This window comes from Nesoenas mayeri (genome assembly GCF_963082525.1).
Source record: "Nesoenas mayeri genome assembly, chromosome: 11".
In the NCBI taxonomy this organism is placed as follows: domain Eukaryota; kingdom Metazoa; phylum Chordata; class Aves; order Columbiformes; family Columbidae; genus Nesoenas; species Nesoenas mayeri.
Window position 1 is genome coordinate 6,101,233 of NC_137563.1, and position 22,424 is coordinate 6,123,656.

At 40.6% G+C, this 22,424-nt stretch overlaps 1 protein-coding gene across 1 annotated transcript in view; it reads right to left on the bottom strand.

Annotated features, from left to right (window-relative positions):
- The window catches only part of AGBL1 (AGBL carboxypeptidase 1), a gene marked incomplete at both ends in the record, with an annotated part of 273,751 nt that overhangs the window by 169,546 nt on the left and 81,781 nt on the right, over positions 1-22,424 (bottom strand). The gene's annotated exons all lie outside the window — the stretch shown is intronic.

Below are 22,424 nucleotides of genomic sequence, written 5' to 3' on the forward strand. Positions count from 1 at the left end.
GAAAAGCTTTTGGAGTTTCCAGACCTTAAAAACCAGGAAAAAGGAGGGGAAGAGACCAGAGAGAAATCATCTACACTGTTTCCCTGGGGGTAACAATGGAGAGGCCCATAGCTTGTGGGTCCAGCCAAGGAAATCTCTCTACTCCAGTTAAAGTTTCCTTTAAATGTACCCCCCCCCGACAAGCACATCCACAGCTCTGACATCCCATCCACAAGAGAGTCGTAAGGAAGGTATGTACCAGCAAAGAGACCTCAGAGCTTGCTAACTGCCTGTTCCCTTCACAGAAGCCATCGCAGACAAATCCCACATCCGAATGCTGTGCTCCCCCTGACTGCACGCACAATGAAGACTAACGAAGCAGTAAATAGAGCAAAGAGCTGATGACACGGCCATAAAACCTGCTACCCTTGAAACACCTGGGAAACAGATATTTAACTCTGTGGCAAGCAGGAGTCACTCAGTCCTATGCTTTACAACACATCCAGTCACTTATCTGGCTTGAAATTATTGTGATAACTCTGATAAACATTAAAACTCACTCACAGCCACACCCTTGCACTCCAACTGACAGGCACTAAAAGACTTATGCACTTCAGTGCTATCCAGGATAGCTTGCTGGTTTGTACTGGTGCTCAGCTGCACTTTCTCTGTGCTATCTCAGAGTGGCTTGTGACAACCTCTTGTGCCATGCTAAACCTATCTTCAGGACAGACAACTACAAGCTTTCCCACATACCTCCTTCCAGGCCTAAGGCTGAGCTTGCGTCTTCAAAATCTTCAGTCCAACACTTTGGCAAAATCCTCCCCAAGTTCCTGGGAAGCTGCCAGAAAGCTCAGGTTTGCAATTTATCTCTGCAAAGCCCACATGACACATAACCTTCTCTGGGAATGTAAATAATAAAAAGAGAAAGCAGAGGAACCTTTTCACGCTACATAAAGCCTTGTCCAACAGATCACGTCTTGTTACACTGTGTTACATTTCAGTATGTCCAGAATATAATGTGGCACCAACAATACCTGAGGTGAGACATTAAAGCATCACAGATTTCTCTTGCAAAACTTTGAGCAAAAACCCTTTGAGTAATAATTCTACTAATGTATCACCTACTTCTCACCCCCCTTTCTCTTGATTCATTTTGACTGTGGATATATGCAGGAAATTCAAGCTTTGTTCTTCCAGCACTGATAACTTGCTGCTTAATCTACTGACTGCTGTAAGAATCCTACACTAGTCATGTCACCACAAAGGTTCGCTAAGACGTGACTTTGATGTCACTAATTATGACATCAGTCGGGGAAAGCAGCATGCAAGAAATGAACAAAACCCCATTAACACAGCAGCGTCTCTCATCAAGAGGAGCACAGAATGTAAATGAAATGCAGTTCCATATGCCCTGACCTGGGCTGATATTCTAAATTATTTCAAGCTGAGATTTGAGCCAGGTTATTTGTAAAGAGACAAGGCATTGAAACACAGGGCTAGGATTTTATAAGGAATCAAATGGAATTACATATGCAGGATGTGAGAAATTCAACCTAGATCCAAGTCTTGACAGGAATTTTTCTGGCTATGCTTCTGCATACCTCTCTTCCATTTATCCTAGTCCCACGGCCATTAGGACTTAGAATTATTTTTCTTCCCCTGATGCCAAAATACAGCATGACTTTATCATGACCATTACACAAATAAAGGTCAAGTTTACTCCAGAATGTAGTAGACAGAAACCAAGAAAGTTAAACTCTCCCTTTCAAGCTAATTAGCTATGGTCACTACAGGGTACTCTGTGAGTCAAACAATGGGTAAACAGGAGCACCACCATACAGTTCTTCCATGTATGTCACAGCTGCCTCCTGTCCTGGACACATCTGATATGCCCAAGGCTGCACAGTTACACAAAGGCAGAGAGAAGACAGGATATGGTGTGATGTTCAATGAATATATTAAAGTATGTTTGGAAAAAACATCAGATACTGAGATCACAGAAAACATGAGACCAATCTGAGGCAGAATCTGTGTCAGTCACTTCCCTCATAAAAATTTTCCTCTAGTTGTCAATCTTTCAGTTGCCTTAAGATATGATAACTCTTTCCTTGCCTCATCTCCCCTCTCCCCAACATTGCTGTCTCCTTGTTGACCCTGATTTTGGCTAAATGCTCCAAAAGTAGACAAAACTTAAGACAGAGGCAAAATACACAGTCAGGCAGGACAAGCTGTTGTTTTCTAGAATTAGCAATGAGCTATTCCTTTCTTAAATAGGTCTGTGTTATATGTATTATTACTGTTACCTATGTCAAAGAAATGAACACTACAGATTACCTCAGCTGCCTTTTCTCTACCTTCATAGCTTGGTTGTGGAGCTTCAGGCTCCAAGTTGCTTGGCAACCTCCTTTTGTGCATGTGTTTTATGAATTCATTCACCTCTGAATCAGAGATGATCAGGAAGCTGAATATGGATGGCTACAGAGTGTTCAGCCTTGGTGCAGCTTGACATCCAACCACTGCTGGTTTTTAACTCCAGAAAATTCATAAGCAAGTTGTCAAATCTGTTTTGGGGCAGAGTCAAAAATCCCAGGCTCTTGAAGGAGCAGGAACCACTACCATTATTTAGTGTGACCTTTATGACTGAAGCCAAAAGGAAACCCACATGAACCAATCCCTGTTCAAATCAAAGTGTACCTCTTGCAGAAGAGTGAAGAAGAACCAGATCTTATTTTTGGAACTTACATCCAATGGAAAACCTACTATAACCCTTTGCAAATTGTTTCAATTTATAACTAACATCCCCATCTTAAGTTCACCTGAATTACTCTAGCTGGAATTTCCAAGCACTACATTACAATCCATTTTTGAATACACCAACTCAGCATTCACTGGCATATCCTATCTCACTCTGCACACCCTCTGAACTGCTCAGGTAACATTGAGCTTCAAAACTGAAACCATGCAGCTGTTACAGTGCAGTTGCCTTATTAGCCTGATGACAATCAAGCTACCTTGCATTTACCTCTTCCTGGAGTTCTGCCACTGAGGAGTTGCTGTACCTGGATGCACATCCCACAGCTCTGATACTGTCCTGCACTGCCATCAGGACAGGCACAACCTGTGGCAGCCTGTTCCCACCAGAGCTTTATCTGTGAAGCTGCATCAGTAGTGACAGGTGCAGGGTTTGGAGAGAACATGTCCTTCTGCCAGGTGGGTAACGCTGATCCGTGGTGGAGCAAAGTTACAGAGCCCTCCCTGTGTGCACTGCCATGTCACACCATGTGTGCCCATCTTGCTCGCTAGTGCTCCCCAGGATTTGTTTTATAGCACAGGAGCAGTTTGGCCACCATTGCTCCTGGCTGCACTCAGGTCTCCTCAGGTGCTGTTTCTCAGGCTGCCAGAGGGTCTCTCTGCTCCCCTGAGGTTGCCCCGGTGCATCCACACTGGAACACTTGATTGTGTCATCACCAGAGCTGCTTGCCTCAGTGACCAAGGGCTGGTGTTGGCTACACCACGTTTAAATTTCCCGCCATCACTCCTGGCCCTGCCAAGGTCTCATCAGCCACTGTCTCATGAACTTTAGGCTCCTGGCAGGTCTTGCTGCTCCCCTCAGCCAGATTCCAAGGGAATAAAATCAAGATGGGAGACATCTGGTTAAGAAATACTGCCAAGAAGGATCAGAGAATTACAGTGGATGAGTTAGTGATGCAACGCAGTCCCAAAAGTGGCAGCTCTCCTGGAATGTAGTAACAGCCAATGTCACCACTAAGATGAGGAACATTGTTACTTTCGCTAGCTGGAGTGCTGTGCCCGTTGCTGGCCACCACAGTTTAAAAATGAATTTGATGAAAACTAGAATAGAGATCATTAAGAAAGATGAAAGGTTCAGATGTCATAACTTACAAAGAAAAATTGGAGAAAATGGCTTTTAAACTCAGAAAGGAAAGATTAACAGAGAGGAAGGAAATAACCTTTAAGTTACAAAAGGCTGCTATAAAAAGAGATAGCAATCAGTTGTTCTCACCATCCACTGGGACTAGGCTACATAAAAATAAATGCAAGTTACTGTCTATCAGCTAAGCAAATCTGTAGTGACTTGACTCTCTTCACTGGTGTGTCTGCCTGTTTATGCTACTGAACCTTTCACTGGTTCCTTATTCATGAATTCCTGCATCAAGCCACTACAGCACCCAGAACAGTGTCAGTACAAGGCCTGTAGCCACATAGGTCATTCTTTAGAAACTGGGTCCAAGACTCCCCTCCAGTCCTTTGGAATAACCTCAGCTGCTGGAATCACTATTCCAGTCCACAGGGCACCTCAACCGTCTCCTTTGATCTCTTTGAGGCAAGGTGTCTGCTTACTACTTAATGTTAACCACTTTAAAATATGTTGAGCATTAGCCACTAATTGGCAACTAATCAGAATTATTTCATCATCATATTTTGACATCCCTTGGGCTTCTCACATACAGATCAGAAACATTTATGGAAAGTTCTGTCTTCCCTCCTCTGTTAGTGACAGTCCTACCATTTGAAGATTGGAGTAATATAATTACTGGGATTCCTTTCATTACTAATTATGTTCCAAATTCTTTCTATTACCCTTAAGTCTACTGGTTCTCTGCTTCTGCAAGTGCATCCTTTGACAGGGGTGATAAGCAAACACTAAAATCAGCTCCAAGAGTCCTCCCAACAGATTACCCAGCTGATGTAGGGAGCTCCAGATTACCTGTCAAAGGCAGGCAAGGATCTATCGTCCCCTGCTTCTACAACACACACATTACAACCTTAATTTGTTCTATGGCAGCAGGCAATTTCAGATACTCAAGTATTTTGTACTGGCATGGCCTGACCATCAATTCGTATGTTTTTCAGCCAGCACGGGAAAAATTTAGATTACTTTGCAGAGATGCAATAATTCCCAGACACAACAAGTAGAAAAAAATACGTATTTTCAAGTTGGGTACATATGTGACTCTTTAACCTTTTGGGCTTTTTCATATGAAAATAACACCACTGGCCTGTGAGAAGTACCAGTCAGGGAATGCTCAGAAGACTGGAAGACACTGGAGCGGAGATCCATCAAAACAATCCCATGGTGTTCTCATTCAGTATGATCAGAGAACTGGCAGCATTGCCCTAAATTGTCCCATGCCTAAAAGAAGGTGCAGGCAGGAGATAAGTGCAGCAGATACAGGCAGGATAACTGCTGTACAGAGTGCAGAGGTCCACAGAGCTACAAAATCCATGGGCTCTTTTCTGAGAGAAGGATTTCATCTGAAATGAAATCAGGCAGGAGGAGCAGACTAAAAAGCTTCCATTGTCATAAAAATATCTCCCTGGGTAATCCACAGTGATGGAAAAAGGAAACTCTGATAATTTATGTGACAGTTTAATGGGATTTTGGTGACATATGATACTTTAGAAAGAATTTGCCCAAATAGGACAGTCAGGACTTTAATAAGACTTCAGCTCCAAAACAGCAATATTTTTACCCCTTACTTTTACATTTCATTCTATATATCCGCTACTCGCAGCACATCTTTCTCATTTCCAAAGCACCTTCCAACACTGTAAAAGCAACAACTCTGCACTTTCTAGTTACGTCCCTAACCAGAGAGACCTCTGAGTATCTAATCCGTAAAGGGATCGAGCTGACCCTTCACCTAGGGGGCAGAGCATCACTGAGCTGTGAATTCAGAGGCATAAGCTGCCCCTGGCCACGTCCCCAGCTCTGTGAACCACATTAATAGCTTCTCTGCAGAAACGAAGGGCAGCAGATGGACAGTCTGCAGCAGGAGTTGCTTGCAGAGGGGATGCCCCCAGAGCACACTCCAGGAGTAAATGGTTTTCGCACTGTGCTTAACGCCTCAACCCTCAGCTTCTGGTTATGAGATATAGCCTTAACCCCGGTGTGATACCCCATGCCCTTCACTGCCATTACTTTGGGAACAGGCACAGCAGCAAGAGGAATCGCTTATAGGACTAAACTAGGGTGAAGCCAGGGTTAATGGGATGAAACTTCACAAAGAAACATTTAGGCTGAATATCAGTGAGTTATATTGAAGAGTCTCCCCCGTGGAGAGGTAGAAGTTAACATTAAAACCACATTGCCCAGAGCACAAGAAGCCATTCTGTACACAACAATCTTGCAGTAGCTGGGAACAGAAATAACACAACAGGCATTTGTTTTTGTTACTGATTTCCATGGATCCAGTTCTGAGGCCCTTATTTTTCTGGAAAATCTCCTTCTGGGAATCTAAGCAAGAGAGGAATGGTAAAAAGCCATGGGAAGTTTTCAATATTTTGCCCAGTCGTTCTTTAACCACATCAAGTTAAGATCAACTTAGGGACCGTTAGCCCTAAAATGGGTCTGGAAAATACAGCACTCGTCAATGTTTCTTTCACCACTGGGAATAACAACCCAATTTAACAGGAAAATGACTTATCTGTTATGTAGTCCTTCAAGCAGTTCTGCTCTACAAAAGACAGATTCTATAAAGAGTTTTCTGCCCATGAACTGTCTATACAGAGCAGAGATTTAAAACCCATCTAATGCCACCTACAGCATAAAGCAATGTTTATTCTTAAACATGTGTTGTGCCTTTAAGAGGCACAAATCCATCTCTGCTTCTAACATGAGTTCTTCCTCAGGGAATGGCTTGTAAGAAATAAAATATATTAAAAGCAAGTGCAATCAGAGCCTTTCATTATCAAAGGGATAAAATATCAATTTTTGTCAAGATAAAAAGCATCACAGATTGGCTCTGATGGGAAAAATTAAATTCTTGGTCTTCACTTGATTTGATATTTTATCACTCTATTGCTTCAGAAATATCCTGGAAGGGAATGCTTCTTAAAAATATTATCATGTATTTCTCCTGCAATAAGCAATCTATAAGTTTTCGCTTGTGTGTTTTGTTACATACAAAAAAAAAAAATCTGAGAAAAAGGAAAGAAAACAAGTCTACAAAAGACACCTAACACTTCACTATATCAACAAGTTCACAGTAAAGAATCTTCTACAGGTTCACTTCATTTGTGTTGTCACTAAATTGACTCTTACATCATTGTTGTCCAAGTCTGTCCTAAATTTTAGAACTGCATTACCCAAGCTGATCCCAAAGGAAATACTCAATTTCCACAGACAAAAGATTGATAAGGTAAAACTGTCTGCCAATTCTGAATAATGAAACTTGTCTTGATGACAATTTTTCAGATGAACCCCACAAACAACTGAGCAAGAGAACACAAATAAAGGAGCAACAAAAAAGGTCTTTCAATCAGATCATCATATCAGCAAAACTAGTGTTGGCCCCGTGATCTTGTATCATGACATAAGCAGCACCATTTCTTCTAGACCACATGACATGTTGTTTAACAGACACAAGGAAGAGTTTGACTGAACCAGAAGTACATAGCACCAGAATGATGAAGAAATATCTTCAAACTAGAAGACTATCCTACTGTCCACCACAAACGTTACAGCTTCCTGCCTACTTCAGCCTTGACAAGAAACCCGCTTTTGTGTATAAGTTTCATCTTGATAAAGACCAAAGTAAGAGGCACTCGCACTTTATGTCTAAAACATGATAAATGGAACAACATAATTTCTTTTTCTTTTTTTTTTCTCCCTTGAAGTGCTTAGGAAAACTCACACCAGTAGCAGACCTAATGTTAATGACATTATCACTATTCTCCTACTTCTCTCCAGCACCCTAGAAATAGCAGTGTTCTGACATCGTGTGTTCAAACCTCAGATCAAGGGCTCACGTAAGTTGTTTACGCCATAAGCAGAACGTGAGTTTTCCTAAGAAGATAACAAAGATGAACTCTGAAGTTCAATACCATATTATTTTCAAGCAATTCTACAATTGAAATACTCCAAGGACGAAGAAGGAAGCAGGATCATATGGCACAACCAGAATTCCAGAATACTTGACAGAAAGATACATGGGACAAAGTTGGCCCCTGCATAAAATAGATAACGTGCAGAAATTTCAAACAGTATGTGGTAAGACACTAGGCAGTCACTAAGGTCAGGAAGTTCTTCCTTTCAAATGCTAGTGAAGTTATTTCCAATGAATGATGTCTTCCTACATCAGTCACCACAGAGAGCAGAATATTAAGCTAGGAAGACTACTTGTCTGAGGAAAATTGTTTCTTCTCAGGAATAAGATGATAGGAAGGCTATGGAACGGACAAACTTGTTGTTGTTGTTGTTGTTTTCCCCACAAGTTCTACAAAGCAGAGAAAAAGGTATTCATGAATAAGAGTCAGGCTGCAGAACAGTCTTGGCAGTACCAGAAGGAACACAAGTATAAGTGGAACTTGTGATGTCCTTCACTTAAGATATATTTTTATTCTTTATTTCATAGTTTCCTAAATGATATTCAATTAAAAAAAAAAGTCTTCTCTGGAAGGTTCTTTTTGGCAAATTATCTAAGAGCATGAGTGACAATTTCCGACCAGTTCTAATGTCTGATGTGTAGTACACAGACCAGCTTCATGAAGCCGATACTGTGACATTTCTCCAATCCCAGGGCCTTCCTACATTTTCACCCCAACATTTCCCCAGCAGAACCTGGACCTTTTCCAGTTAATGCTGCCACAGAATCCTTCCAATGTAGCTCAGCCACTTTTTGCAGCCTGTACAACCCACAGCGTGAGCTCCTCTCTCTTGCCATAAGAAGCACTCGTATCCAAACCATTATTTTTCAGAGCATTCACTACCACTTCATCTTCCACTCCATAAGCTATCAGAATGCTTTTAAAAGAAACACTTATTTAAATAAAAGAAAGCCCCTGTAAATCATGGTTGTGACAGGCTAATGGCTAGCATTGCAAAGATGATTTATCTTCCTGCTATATCTAACAAAGCTTCTTATGCTAATACCTTGTTTTCAAAATATGAAGAGACTTCTAACTGATGTTTTCTAAATGCAAGAATATACAAGTAATGAAAAACACTTTACATCAAAAAATAACCTTCACCTGCCATCTAGCATCCCCATCAACTCTCAAAAATCAAAAGATCTCCTTAAATGATTTTTATTTTCTGTATTATTTAGTGTGCTTCCTTCATGGATGAAGGAACCACCTATTCAGTCTCATTGCCTGTTTGTAAACCATATTCATTTTAGAGTTTGCATGCATTAGCTGCATACTTTAATTTGATTTATTTTATTTCTGTCTATTAAATTACATTTGAGGCAGGCTAGATGGCCTCATGGGGAGCATCTCACCACTACTACCCTTTGTGCAAACAGCAATTATTTTATCTGGACTGAGCCTAATTTCAAGTTCCATCCTGGTAAGCTGACAAATAAAGTCATGGTATTTGCATCACAAGTGATATCCCAGCTGGTGGGAAAGACCTTTAACGAGCTAGAAGGTGGGCCATGGGAGCATTCTGAATAAAGGGTATGATATAGGGCACAAAATTAAGCAGCAAGTCACCACTTAGGAGTAGGAGCACTGTTTCAAGTCTGTCTACAGACATTCTACATAGCTTGCAGGCCCATCACTTATGTCAGTACAGAGACTATGTCACTACATTTTTATTGCTCACTCATGGTTAGTAAGTGCTAAACACAGGGAGAATAGGGATAGTGGGGGCACCACAGCCACTGAGACCCCAAAGCCCTTCATCTGGTTCTTGCTTATTCTTTTGCCTCTGGCCAGTTGCTCTTTGTGAAGAACAATTCCCATGTGTTGAGTTGTGCTTCATGGTGACCCCTCTAGCTGTTGTTTTCGTGCCCTTTCAAAATGCTTGACAAAACCATCACAGAAGGAGGTTGGCATCTGGAAGCTGCGACAGACACGATATGACCTGATTCACAAAACATAACTAAACAGCTTGGGCTGCCAGAGGCCAGGATTTACAGAACCGCATTTCAAGAACAGACTCCAACACTTGCTCTACTAAATGCGCTTTCCTACTCTGCTGCAATATGAGTTCCCAAGCTGTGTGAGGGTGACCTGCAACACTATGAAGTGACGAAACAACAGAGATGCTAATCTTGTTAGATCCTACCCTGTCTGCTGCTGGTGAGGAACAGGAAGAAATGATCTGGAGTCTGGCTGCACCTTTTACACCAGTCTACAAGAATAGGGAGAACTATAATAACATCATTTTTCAGAAATTCCTCTAGCACAGTGAGCACAAAAGAAAAAAAAAAAAACCTCTCAGTTTCTGCCGCATTATTCACCACAGTCTCATTTTCACAATAAAATCCTCTCTGCATCTGTATTTCCAGCAGGTGCAACCTGACCCACAAGGAGTTTAAGGACTCCCTGCCCTCCTATCCACCTCTTTTCTTCTATCTTGCTTCTTTTCTTCCAGCTATCTTATCCACCTTTTTTCTTCATCTCCACTTCAGTCACTAGTTACAGCCTCCTGTTCAGTGCTCATGTCCTTTGGGGGACCTGTCAAAGTCACTCTGATGCCATCAATAGTAAATTCCACTCATCTCCTCTTGAAACACCCCATAGACAAGATAACACACATTTTAAGCATGTTCCAAGGGAAGAAAGTAGGGATTTACAGAAAAAAATCAAGTTGCCCAAGGATAAAATACGAATCTGTCAGAGTTGGAAGCTCAATATCCATTTCCCAAGTCCCAGTCATGAAGTATCCTGTGCCATCCATGTTCACCCACCTAGCTGATTTCTAATCCAGGTCTCCAAAGCACTACTTCCTCCTCTTATTAGCCACGAAAATAAATCGAATCCTGTGCTTAAATACCACCAGTAGAGCGCTCTCTCAGTTACATTAATTGTCCTATACCATGATGCTACAACACAGCTGTCATTTTCATTCTGAAACCCAACCACCCTCCCTAAAATTAGCACATACACATTTTAAGACTGCTGTGATATTCCTGCATCCATCACTATTATGTCATGTTTTCAGACTCAGGGAGAAAGTGAAACATGATGTGAAAGCAGTAAGGGAAGAATGAGGAAAGGAAATAGGAATGTTGTAGCAAGTCTATTGGGTTTTCTTGGAAAATAAATAAATAAATAAATAAATAAAAATAAAGAGAGATCTAGAAGATTTGGGAGACCCAAAGGAAAACTCAGTGTCTTAACATTTTCCCTGAGTCATCCACAAGTTCCTCCTTGTCTCTAGGCCAAGACATGCATCTAACTCCATTCTGACTTCTTAATTCACTCATACTCATCACCTCTCTCCCTCATCATGTTTTAATAAAAATTTCAGCCTATTTTAATTAATCTTGTCTATTTCAGACACACAGAAGCAGCAGCCAGGCTAAGGCAGGAAATCTTCAAAACAGTTTCTTAAATTTACTGGAGAATTAAGAGAAAATGTTTGTAAAAAGAACTGCAAAGTGGCAGGGAATGTTACATTATTTTCCCCATGGCTAAGTAGTGCAACAATTGCAATTGATAGAGCAAATTAAAATTCTAAGTGTACTGGTAATTTGATAGATATACTTTTCTGAGTGTTACTGTAAAAATGCATTCTTTGGGAACCAGTTAAGATCTGGAACAAGTCCTGTTGGTTCTGGGGCCTGATTTGATTATGCAAAGTTCATTAACATAAAGTTAAGAGAAATACATGGAGCATCTCTAAGATGCCACATGCCTTAAGAAATCTGTCCTGACAAAACAAGCAAAGCAATTCAGTAAGAAGCCTGTTTACAGTGTAATGGGTAGCTGGTCACTTCAAAATCCAACTTTCTCCCCACTCTTCTATTCAGAAAGCCAGAAGAGGTACACAGACTAGTACTGCTCCTTCTGCAACCTAATTCTGCAAAATCATATGTCAAAATGAAGCAAGGGAAATCAGAGAAAACCCAAAATGACCTAGAATGAGAGACCTGATGCACCTATTTGTCTGTCAGCTAGAAACCAATATCCAACAGCCACATAATAAATGTCCTAAATGATACAGACATCCAAGTTTAGCTCTCTGCGAACACTGGTTCACTTTGCAGTATCTACCATGTCACTTGTCAACTAGTTGATCTTATCAGCACATTTGCAGGCTGAACATAGCAGCTGTCTCCACTTGTTTATTAGCAATTTCTATTTCTGCATTAGAAACAGGTGGGCAAGCTCAGAGAGTTAACAAGTTCCTCTTTGATGTAGAGATGGACAAATCATCTCATTAACAGAACAGCATTTTAAAAATCATTATGGGGTATTTTTAGTCCTATTTCATTTTAGTATTGCTGTATAATAGCAGCCCATTAATAACAAATACTTGTTTCTAGAATCTGTCAGTTACAAGCAACAAGAAGTGTCAGCCTGTGGTGTCTGCAAACTAATAGTTTCAATAGATTCTTGTACTTTATTTTACTGGTAAAAGACTGGCTGCATCAGTCGCATAGCAATGGATCCTGTTCTCCAATTAGAGAAATTAAACTCTGCTAAACAGATCAGGCAGAAATCTGCACAGACCATCTCAGTAAAATCAGCTTACAGGTGGAAATTAGAAATAGCAGGTGTTCAGAATTATAGATACAAAAAAAAAAAAGGAAGAAAACAAATGCACATAATGTATTGTAAAAATGCCTCCCCACTCACTAATGATCTCAAGTAGATGAATATTAGGATCAGCACAGAAAAATATCATTTGCTGTGTTTCACATGAATGTAGATTCCCTTGCATGAACTTGGGCAGAGCAGCTGAACAAATGATCCGCTGCAGCGCTGGCAAACATGCAGTAAAGCTGTTCTATACAATCCAAACAACTCCAATCCTTTGTCATACATGACCAGCTAGGTCAGCCTTCATCAGGCAAAAATACATATCTTGGAACATTAAATCCAGAAATTGAAATATCATTTTCCAGGACATTTTCAAAGCCTTGAGGTATCAGGTGAAAGACTTTTGTTATTTTGAAGTGAGTTGCAAGTAACAGTCTCTCCAAACCAGTCAGCCAAGATTTAAAATCACTACAAAGCTTCCCAATTTAGAAGTATAAAGGTAAAAACAACACCAAAGTTACATGGCCACCCACACTTTTTGCCAAGGGTCTGTTAGTTCTGTGTATTGAGGGTTTGCCTGTGCATAGCAGAAGCAAGAAATACAAAATACACAGGATCATGTAAAGACATCTACAAGTAGCAGGCTTCCCTATTAGCAGGATGCACTGCTGTTTCTGCCACAGCCCAGCAATTTCTTAACACAATCTGTACAAGACTTGACCATCTTCCCCTAAAATATCCCCAAGTTGAGTTCCCAAACTAAAACAGTGTTTTGGTAGAAGAGCAGAGCCCACTTTTTGCCCAATCTTACTATCCAGTACAAGTCAAAAACCAGTTTGCACCCATGAGATCGTCAAGCATCAGAAAGCAATGTGCATCTAGCTCAATCTGTGTATCAGCACAGCTTTGCTGTTCCAGAAGAGAAAAAAAAATATTGAACCACAGACAAACCACCCTCAGTGATGACGAGTGCAATAGTTCGGGTCTGACAGCAGCTGGTATATTTGTTATGCTCTATGAGTTTTCCAGCCAAGGATTTACTTTCCCAGGGCCAACCTGCCAGCTGTCCTGCCCCTGACCATGGCCAGTCATTGGTGTAGAGGTACAACCAGAAACAAGAATGACTGGACACTAGGACAGCCCAGCAGCTCATCTCTCCTTAGATGAGCACTTCTTCATTGCCTTACAGAGAACAGACACCTCAAAGAAGGCAGGAAAAATTTAAAATAAAAATCCCAGACAAACAACACCTGTAACTGTTACAAAGCTCCTGGTTTTTTACCTTACAGCAGGTTTCCAACCCATGAGCCAAAGGGACCTTCTTTTCAATGAGTGCAGGCTGTCCACAGACTGCCACACCATCCACAACTTCAGCTCTACCATCTAGAAGCAACTGATTTAACACAGGTGTTAAGGGAGAGACCCAACCCTCAGGCCAACGCACCTTATACCCTGCATCAGCAGGTGCTTCACACCTTGTAATCTATGAAAAACAAAAACCTGAGCTGTAAGACACATGACCAATTGTGCAATATATTGTAACCAGCTGTAAGAAACCCCTTCCTGACCTCCACTTGTACTTCAAGGCATGAGTATTAACTGTTCACCCCTTAGTACCAATACTGATATTCAGTCTCCACAGTCATTCTGACCCAAAAAATTATGTCCTCCCTCACAGAGCCCATCTCTATCACATTGAGAACAGGTTTAACTCAATTCAAATGCTTCTCTGGCTAATTTACACAGTAACACATTGACCTTTTTAGCGTATACCCCATAGGACCGTGTGTGACTGGAATTTACAGCCAGGCATGGGAAAAATGCAGCTCACTGAAATACAGGTATTTTTTTCTTCATGCCATTATTTGAAGTTGATAACAGAAACTGAGCGGCAGTTCAATGCTTGTTCACCATTTGAGGCAGTAAAAGCTGCCCGAAGGCCCCGATGGGCTGTATTTTGATACCGGATATACAGACTAGCTGCTTGAAGCACAGCATCTGCAGGTTTTTCCCCAAAGTGTTTCTATCCAATGGAGAAAAAATGGATTTTTTTTCCTCCCGTCTGTTAAATCAAGAATTTGGGCAACCTATCACTCCTACAGAAGCATGTAGCTCTGCTGCAATGAGGCCAGGGCACTGGGGTGTTTTAAGACAGGTGTGTTCCAAGCAGCTGGCTATAAATTTCCAAAGCAATAAAAGAAATACATACATCTAAACCTTTTTTCAGCTTCATTCAAAATCTCCAATGTCATATAAATACATCTCCATGTCAAATAAATACAGGTAGCACCACTCTCCTGTGAGATGGCACTTCTGAGACACTTGACAAACCAATCACAAATGAAAATAATTATGAGTTACACACATGCTGGTTTAGATTTCCAAGGTGTTTAATTCATTAGCACATCAGGAAAGGCTCTGATACTCTGGAAGACTGTAGCGTAGCCAGCACTAAGCACTACTGATGTTATAACCCATAAGTCCATACCAACCAAGATGATATGGCTAACTTATGTTGTGGAAAATGGTGGTGTTAATTAAAATATTTATTCTCTGGAAAGCTCTCCCACTTCAGATGGTTGTTCTGCCAGTGTGCTGTGCAAGGCAGAGGGTGGAGAGAAAGAGACATTACCCTAACTTTTATTTTCTCCCTTCGCAAAAACCACTGGTTTCCTATGCTTCAAGGCACTTTTAGCACCCTTGTTCAGTGTTTTCTGTGCATCGCTTCCTGCCTTGACTAATTGAATTCAATATATTAACATGCATTTTGCCAGACTCACAGAAGGTTGACCGTAGTGTCAAAGCTGTGCTGGCTGAGTCAGTTCCACCAAATGCTGAGCTTGAGAGAGCAGTTGATACGATATGGGAAATACCGTCCTCGGTCTGCAGGCAGCCATGCCTCACAAATTTCATGTTCCAGTCAACCAGCTTTCACCTTTATAGCAATAGACTGGATACTCAAACAGGAACATAGATTTGCAGGAATTTATCTGCTCATTTTGCAATGTGCTGCTGCCACATTGCTGTGACTAGGATATCAAAAAGAGAAACTAAATGTTTGAAGTTGCAAGACAAACTTGAGAAATTTCAAACACACGCCATCAGCATTACATATGTGGAGATCTTTGCTTTGGCTTCAGGTGCTCGATAAACTGCCTGTTCAAGCAAAAAAAAAAAAAATAAATATTCTCAATTCTGTAATTATTTAGTACTGTGGAACACATGACAGTTTTATTCAGCCTTTCGTCACTACTGCATTAAAACAGGATCACAGTTTTCACAGTAACTGACTCTTGCTGTCATCAAAACCAAATTTTTTGGTACAAAGCAAGAGAGGAATCAGCACCTCTGCAAATTAGGAGCAAATCTTCAATTCAAGGGAATGCACAGATACAAAACTCACTATTGCAGATTCAAGAATAAAGCAAAAAATGTTTTTCTCCACAGTTTGCTATAATCATCATCTCAATTGAATATCTATATGCACTAAAATATATTCGCTTTTAAGTATAATCACAAATAAGGAACACAGAGATGAAAGGAAAAAGCAGAACAGGTTCTGTATATGGAATATTTTAAGGGAACATAATGCTAGTGGACTCCTTCTGCATAAGACTGCAATTTGGATCACCTTAAGTACATAGATACCCAGAGAAACAATCTGAGACAGCATCCTCTGTTCACATTCAGTGGAAATGCTGTCTAATTGGGGGCCACCTGAGGAGCAGAGACTTTCTTCAGTTCTTGCTTTCTCTCCTAAGACTTTCATCAACAGGAGCAATAGTTCTTTCTTCTTATATGACACTTGCAGTGTCAAAATGTCACTATAAAAGCCTATCGGTCCTTTTTGCAGAAACCATTCAGCATCCAGACAAATACAGGGAGCTGGATTACTCTGCATTTGGCATACAAATGTGACCTAAGGGCTCAGCAGCAGTGGCTGTACCGTGTCCATGTGTGCTGGAGGAGGCAGAGCAGCACACAATGACACTAGAAGAACAACAGATGTGCTTGCTGTTGTAAACTGTTCCCAACCAGCACAATGCCAGGTTAGCACTCCAGCTGAATTGCTACAGGCGGTTCTTCTGGCCGCTTGAAAGATTATTACCAATCAAAGCAGATCATTCTGCCTCCCTATTTTAGCATTATTAGATGAGAGCTTCCTTTAAAGAGTGCATTTTCCTTTGGGGTGGACTCACTCAAATAAGGCGTTGATCTAATTTGATTCCTGTTTCACTAGGAGATATGTCATCTCCAGCTTTGAAAGAGCTATTCAAGAGAAGAGAGGTTGAGCCTTTTATAATTAACATGCAACATTGGTTGCCATGCAGGGAGCAGGCACAGTTATAATAACTTGGAGTCAATAATTCATAAACTATAATGCATTATTAATCAATTATCGAGGCCTGAATTACATTTAATGAGATTAGGCTGATTGGAGCACTAAGCTGTTTGAATCATATTGATTTAATCAATGTGCTTAATTAAACTGTGTACATTTTCCACATGATCATTATTTCCCAGTATCCTGCATAAGTGGCCTCTGCAATTCTCATTCTCTGCTGTTCTTTGCTCAGGAATTGCTCTTTGCTGCAAATTACATTTAAAGGTAAAGGGCTTGTTTCTTCCTGATACAAGATCAGAGTTGCAAAGCAACCATCTAAATAGCTTATACAAGCAAATTGAGAAATATTAGAATATTTCTCCCAGCAACTATGTCTTTCTGATTTTGTAGGTGTAAGATGAGACCAAGTAAACACACCTCATTAGTCTCACTGTATCCCTCATTCCAGTTCTAGAGCACCTGCAGATTCAAAGGGCATCCTATCATACCTACCCTGAAAACATTACTCTTCCCATCTCTAGAAACATGCTTAGAATCACGCAGAAAATATCTTTCAGCTCCCCAAAATACTATATTTAAGATAAGCAGGGGTCTTTATTTCTTTATGATAATATTTGTAACGGTTTCCACAGCCTTGCATGAAGAGGACATGTGATGATAGACGACAACTCAAAGTAACAGCTGTTACCATTGTAAATCCATTTACTAGAGTCATTTTTTGTTTAATTTCCCCCACCGCTGCTGCTAGTTAGCTGGAACATTTAGATTTAACTTCAATCCCCACAGTTCAGCTCTATAATACTACACACTGCTAAAAGGACACTTATTAGGTGTGCTGACTGGGGGAAATACTCATAACACACTGCATAATCAGTATTATTAATGGGAATCACAACAGTACAACCACGAAGAGAGCTTCGTAATTACTTTCTTTGTGATACCACAAACAGAGATTGTCCCGTCCCACTCCACAGTGACACGGTTCCCGGTGGATGCAGGATTGACCCACTTGTCAATATGTGATGCTCATGTCTTTCAACTGACAATGCAACAGTGCTGGCAGCCATCACCTGGAGCGGTGCACTGCTCTACCAGCCTACACCCATCAAGATCTTCATTCCTGTAAGGAATTTCTTTGGGATTGTTTCAGTTATTCTTCTATTAGCACTAACCAGAATGTCACATCAACTTCAGAGGTATCCTCCCCTTTCCCTTCATTAACTAAAGGTGAGAGCTGACCCACCTCAACTCAGCGCAAGAAACCCCTTGTAGGGAATGCTCACATAACAAGCTCAAAACAGCACAGTGTAAACTTTCTCTAATTAGTCATTTTGCATTTGGTGGGTTTAATTCCATCACACTGTTAACATTAACAACATATCAGTGTCCTCCACTTTCTTAACGAGAAGACAATTTTATCACCTGTGTATGTGCATTTAGATCTGTTAGTTACACTTCTTTGAAGAGTTACTCTGTCCATTCACTCTGCCCCTTAGAACCGTATCCTATGCTCGCAGGGTCTAGTCAAGGGTCTGCCAGGGAGTTTAGTAGAACACAGTTACATACTGCACATTTGCACATGTAACACTGTGATTTAAGAGTTTGCAAACTATTCCTGAGTAAACGTGCATGCTGTTAACACTGCTTGCACTGGACTGCGCATGGCAAACCCAGGAAAATCAGAGCTCTGCAAGCACCTATTAACATAGTTGAACAGGGAGCTGGCACAAAAATCAGAAGCTTTATCATTCTCACTGTTTCTGCATTCACTTGAGAATGCTCTGAAAGATGCTGGGAATTGCTCTCCCCTTCCAAAGTCCCTTTAATTCTCATCAGGCAATGCCATAGGGTAGACCTAACATAGCCAAGAACAAAGTTACCAAAGAGTAAATGCCTGCTCAACCATTCTTTCCTCTCAACTCCCCAGTTTCTTTCCTTTTCTAAGGCTCACATGTGATGATTTGATATCCAAGGCAGGTGGGAGCATGCAGGCTCACCACACATGCAAGCTTGCAGAAAACCATCTTGTCTGTTGTGGTGTTCTGTGCAGGTTTTTTGGTTGTTTGTTTGGGGTTTGTTTTTATTGTTTTCAATATTTGTTTCTATTGTTGTTCTATGGTTTGTTGTTGTTTTGTTCAGGGGTTTGTTTGCTTTTTTTTGCAGGGGGGTTACAGTCAGTTTCAGAACTGATTATTTAATAAAAATTACTCAGGACATTCGCATCTCATACAGGGAAGACAGAAACAGAGGGAGGAGAAAGAAGCCTCGAGTGACTATCAAAGCCTCACATAAAGAAGGCATAATGAAAGGAAACAGCAGCCCATTTTTCTTCCCTTCAGTATGCAGAGAATGTGCAGTTCCTGTGAGCGTGCATGGCTTGTGCCTCCTATTAACAAGGTGCACATTAATAAATTTAACTGAGACAAATTTAACCATCCTAGGGCCACATTAATCAAAAGCCTGACAAGACCAATCTGAAAGAGTTGAGCAGGGAAAATAAAGCACAGCTGACACAGAGGATGCCATGCCATGGTCATCCCCAGGCCTCTCCCACTCTATCAGCATCTCCCGTACCACAATAACTCCTTCCCACTGCAGTCCTATGGGCTGATCACACTGTCCTCCCAATGCTCCTCATCCACCCAATGCCTCTTCATTCATGATGTTTCTCACTCCCCATGAGTCTATTCTAGAGAAGGATTCAGAGTATTTAAGTACCACCATGTGCAACAGCTATGAAGTCTTGGTGAGCTTTGTGTTTTACCTGTGCCACTGGTGTCATTGAAAAGAGTATCTCAAGCTACAATATTAACAAATGTACAAAGGAGAAGTAACAAATTTCATAGGAAAGCAAAATGACTATAGCTCAAGTAAACTATGAATTGGCCAGAACCAGAAGGAAAGAACAAGGGCTATCAATTCTTATTCATTACCCATGTTCCAAGTACTGGAGCTTCACAACTCTTCTTGAGCTGAAATATGTATGCCTGGAGACTCCAATGGGAGTTATTACTGGGAAAACCTTCACCCTCTGGTCCCTTCATATTTAGCTCTAAGTTATCACTTTTGAGTTATGTTTATAGCATGGAAAATATTTACAAACAGGTCCTTCCATCAGGCTAACCACTCAGAGATAGAAAGGCGTGTCATACAAGATGAGGAAACTGAGAAGTAACTGCTGATCAACTCCACACAAAGCAGCACAAATTACGCTGTGTCCCCAAAGGCCATAATTATCCAAGCTGCTTAAAAAAAATAAGCGCATATGTGATTATTCAGATTTGCCTAGAGGCATCCCCACAGCATAAAACATGGTGTGTGTTGCCTTGTTGTTCTTCCACTTCATAAAACAACAAATATTTTCATCACTTAAGAGTATCTGTGTTTACTTTTATAGTCTTGGAATCTTGTGAAAGCTATGTTGCCTTGCTTTGCTACTGTCTTTCCCCCAAACAATTTCTATTTCAGTTTAGGCAACTGGATTTTCTACATGTTTTGATTGAGTTCTGTTGCTACATGGGTAGATCTAAGAAACCCTCAATGTTATTGCATTGCAAAGCTTCAGAGGAAGAGTTATTCAGTGGCACATGATTTCATGGTATTTTGGTCAGATCTACAAGATTCCCCTGAATTCACATACCATCACAAAACAAGGGATATTTCATTCTCTTGAAAATAAAGAGGACTTCAGCCACATAACTGAGATTTGAACCCAGATGCTGAATATTACAAGTGCCTGAAGCAGTTCAAACAAATGTCTGTCCAAACTCTTCATAGATCTTTTATGAATCTTTCAGCAAATCTGTGCTGAACAAGTAACCCAAGCCTTGTCTTCACACATAGGGTTAATGACCTTTGAGAACCTGCCAGACTCTTAACACTGCAAGATGCATTCTGATGCACTAAGAATAGTGCTCCAGAAAATGTCAATGCTTACTAATATTATCACATTTATATCATGATACTCCTTAAAATCCATGTGACTCGGGATATTGTTGTGCTGGTCAGTATCATGTTGTCATTTCCTCATGATCGTCATTTCAGCATCTGTGGCTCTCAGTTCTCTTGAATATAGCCTGTAAGTCCTGCATGCACAGAGACATCTCTTCTCCTGTGCTCCACGCACAATAAGGATTCAGTTCAGAGCTAGCCCCAAGAATTATAAATAGTATGAAATCTAGCATATTATTAGCATACAGAATCACAGAATGTTAGGGGTTGGAAGGGACCTCAAAAGATCATCTAGTCCAATCCCCCTGTCAGAACAGGAACACTTAAATGAGTAGTTATGTTCCCTTCTTGCCTCTGGTGCATAAGCTGAAAACATTCTTAAGTATTCTTGCTTTAGCTCCATTAGTACAGACCAGTGATTTGTTCCAGAGTTTTTAATCCTGATCACTATATCTGCATGACTGCAGACCTGGGCACATCAGGGGGTTGGTCAGAAAGTAAGAATGCTTTTCTATGACAAAACACACCTTTCAGAAAGGCCTTTCAAAGCCAAAGGTTCTTAAATTCAGTGTTTAGCACATTCACTCGTAATGCGACTGACTCACTCCAAATCCTTGCTTTGATAAATGCAAACATTAGCTTAGCTTTTGCTTTGTTCCTTCATCAGAAAGGCATACTCAACTGGGCAGAAAAAACTTGTTCACTGCATGTCTCTTCTGTAAGTATCCTCAAATAAAATACTCCAACTTATTTCCTTTCCATTGCCCTATTAAGACCTTCTGCCATGAGGTTTCAGAATTGCTGTCAACAGCTAACATCTAACCAGGCAATCAGCTGCAGTGTGCCAAAGGCTTCTTTATATAACCAGCCTCCCCCATCACAACACCCACCCTCTGGTTTTCTGTTCTATATCATCATTATCACAGAACAAAAGTGCTTAAGAACAGGAATTATCTCTTCATGTCAGGCATGGGCAGCACCCAGCACAGCCAACCCCTCTAATCACGTGTTGTATGTGCAACTGTAGTGTAAATACTACTAATAATAGCAACACCAACAATCCAGTTTTCTCTAATGCTACCCCCAGTTTCTGCCATTGAAGCTGTGTACGTGCACGCACCTTATGAATGCCCACATACTTGGCAATTTCACTTTAAGATTTCAACTTAGAATATCACATCCACATTCAGAAATTTGCTAATTCAGGGTAAATGCTCGATTTATGATAAAATAATTACAACAAAAAGGCAGGTGCTCAGAATGATTACAGTGTAATGTCAGCGTAACTGTAGTCACTGGGCTCTAAACCTGAACCAGGAAAGATAACAATCATTTTCACAAACTCTGATATTTGAGCTTCCTTTTGGTTTATGCATGTAGCATTAACATTTTGAGAAATCCTACTCACATATCACCAGATACCCCTGAAAATAAGAATTCTGTAATGAGAAATGTGGTTTATATCACAGAATCTTTTTTAATATTTCTAGCCTAATATCTCACTGAGATAATTATATATACTTGCTTAACACCCAAAAAGAACTTAAATTTCCACACTCCCTTAAACTTCTCAACCTGTGTTATGAAGTGTGAAGAGCAGAGGAAAAAAAGAAAACTCAGTTTATGCCTCATAACTAACTCAAGAAAATAAAAATCAACCTACTTGTAAGTAGTTAGTCATTCAGCT